The sequence below is a fragment of the Aplysia californica genome, unplaced genomic scaffold, assembly GCF_000002075.1.
Source record: "Aplysia californica isolate F4 #8 unplaced genomic scaffold, AplCal3.0 scaffold00527, whole genome shotgun sequence".
Lineage (NCBI taxonomy): Eukaryota > Metazoa > Mollusca > Gastropoda > Aplysiida > Aplysiidae > Aplysia > Aplysia californica.
The window spans coordinates 231,498-234,747 of NW_004797797.1; positions in this window are offsets into that span (position 1 = coordinate 231,498).

Here is a 3,250-nt window from a genome sequence, read left to right on the forward strand (position 1 = left end):
AAAGTAGTAGTAGTAGTAGTAGTAGTAGTAGTAGTAGTAGTAGTAGTAGTAGTAGTAGTAGTAGTAGTAGTAGTAGTAGTAGTAGTAGTAATAGTTTTAGTAGTAGTAGTAGCAGCAGCAGCGTTGGTGTCGCAATAGTAGCAGCAGAAGTAGTTCTTGTACTGGAAGTATGAAGCAACAGCAACAACAGCAGCAACGGCAGCAACAGCAACAGCAGCAGCTACAATAGTAAAACAAAACTAATGCTATGAATATTAAAGATAGCATTAACAAGCACTTTGTTGCTGTTGTTTCATTGTTGACAATCTGGATGCAATCTTTTTTGTTCTTGGAATTATCTTACGCTGTGACCATGGGTGTGTACTGACACTATTCATTAGTCTCATCGCAAAATTAAACGTTTCAGTCGTGGTATCACTTTCTCATGATTCACTTATCACGCATCAATGAAGTTCTCTATTTCAATATGTGGCTTTGGTGTTATTAAGCCAGAGAGAACCTCCGTCAGCGCCATCTATGATTCTCGATTGGTAAAGCGGAAGCTGAGAATGTTTCTGAGTGTTCTCAGAGGATTTGCTGGGGTGGTAATAATTGTAAAGCGCATAGAGCAAGCTCTTGAGCATGGATATGCGCTATATAAATGCAATTATTATTAATTATTATTATAAAGGACCAAAAAACTAGTTATTGAATGAAAAATCAAAGTTCACGAAAAATGAACTGGCAATCTCTGTCAGGTTTATAGAGTAGTTCAGCCGTGTTAATGCTGTTCTTCCATAATGAATGTTAGTTCTTTTCAAAATATACAACTTTCTTGAACTTTTGGGCTGAGTCTGAGGATACGTGCTGGATCCTCATCTCGAGGAAGATGCCTGGTAAAGCTGAGTCTGGCAAAGACATTGGAGAAGACCGCGGACGATGACAACTGTACTTCAGCAAATGTGATGCAGCGTGGTGGAATCAGGCTCTCGTCACTTTTTGGGCATGAAGAGTTATTGGTATCATCTTAAAGCTTATTCACTTGTCTTTATTAAGATAAAAAATATCCATTTATCTGGAATACAAGTCGAGATATTTGCGAAGGAAAGAGGAGGGGGTCACCTGTTTTGAGAGGTAAAATTAGTGAGAAAATGGCTGCCAAAGATTAGTTATTTCCTCAGCTTAAGAGTCCGTGGTAACTGAAAATTTTAACTTTTGTGCCTTTAATCAACACTTCTCAGAAAAATCCACCCAGAAATGGGTTCTTTAATGGGCTCGAAAGGTGCTGAGTCAAAAAAACAAAAAATTGATAAAAATTCACAAACCTGCGGAAAAATGCAAGTTTCTTCATTTTAATTATTTTGACGAGAGCCTGATTCCACCACGCTGCCTCACAGATTGTCCACAGTTCACCTCTGTCATGGAGCCACGTTATTGCCCATTGCTATGACCATCAGCTCCGCTACACCATTGTGTTTTGAACATTTCACTTGCAGAAATTATCAATGATCTTCTTAAGAATGACCCTGAGTTTGAGAATTTATTTTTTATACTGTTGCCAGAGATTGCCACAGCTGTAGACAGCAGTCACGGGGGAATTAATGGACATGTTGGAAGGCGTCGGAGTGCATTTGGGGGGATGTATGCAGAAGGAATAAATTATTGCGACAAGGTTATGTACAAGTGCGGCAGGGAGGTGGGTGGAAGAGGAATGGAAGAAGGAAATAGTCAAAATGATCTTAGTTGGGTACTTCCTTCTGGAAAGAAAAAGATTGGCTAGCACAACTGGAGACGAAATGAGACCAAAAGGCTGGGGGAACAAAAGCTAGGTTAGCCGAATATAATATCTAAAAAGATGCTCTTGTCAGAATAATAGATACCATTGCGACGAATTCAGTTATGAGGAAAGAGACTGATTTTATGGAAGCAGTATGGAAACTCACATGGGTATGTAACGGACATTTGTAAATCATTTTTAAAAAGGTGATGTGATGAGGGGGGGAGTGCTTTCTGCGTCTGAATCAAGAGACCAAAGGTTCAGAAAATAAAGCGCATTCAGGTATTTTCAACAACGTAGTTTATGGAAGAGAGTTCGCTGACAGATCTTTATGTCAACCATCGGACTTTGGAATAAGATATATATATAATATATATATATGTATATATATAGAACGTCTGATTTCCCCATAATGCCACACAAATGTTTCTGTGTGAGTTGTGTTAGTAAATGGCTTTGTTGACAAAAACTCACTGTTTACCAAATATGTACCTCTGTTCTTGACTTAATTTTGAACAAATATCTGTGTATTTGTCACGACTCGATGGAATCATGCGCTCGTCATATTTTAGGCAGAATTATGTAGTTATTGGTATAATCTTAAAGCTTGTTTTATTTGTTGTTCTATTGGTAAAAAATCCCATCTATCTTAGACAGAAGTCGAGATATTTGCAATTGAAGGAGGTTAGGTAAACTGTTTCCTGGGGTAAAATTTGCGAGAAAATAGCCGCCAAAGTTTGGTAACTTCTACAGGTTTAAAGTCCTTGAAAACTGAAGATTTACACATTGTGTTCCATTAATCGACGTTTTTCAGTAACATTCACATACAAATGTATTTTTGTATATGGACCTACAGGTTGTTGGACCAAAAAACAAAAATTCGATAAATATTGCCAAACTAGAGGGCAAAATTCCTGTTCCTTTAATTTCATTATTTTGATGAGTGCTTGATTTCACCACAATGCCTCTCACACATTACACAATTATCGAAACCGTAAAAGGAAACAACTGCTGTCAACTGAGATGTGTTAAAGTATACAGAGTTGTGTCTCCTGTTGTCAAGGACAGTTTGGCGTCATTGGAAACCAAGATGGCAACAGAAAGGGAGGGGAGGGAAGAAAGGCGTGAGAAGTGAGAGAAATTTTATGTAAAGAACAGGCACACGACACACGTAGAACACACATTTTATCATCTGTTTCTTGGCTCAACTTTCAAGAGTTGAAATCAACTATAGCTTGTTTACTTTCGTCTGACCGCGGTTAAAACAAGATAAAATCAAATGTCTCTGTTCAATCTTCTCAGATCTTTGCATACGGTTCTAAAAGTTGGATGACCAACAGAATCGAAAAGTCCATTCATAAAAGTCACTGCAAACTAAGGTTCCGACACGTTTTTTAAAATGTAAACCTAAAAAAAGTAATAGGGGATTTACAGTATACACCTACAGCCTTTAAAAGTTGACATATTTTCCTCAACACCACACTTTAACGTCCC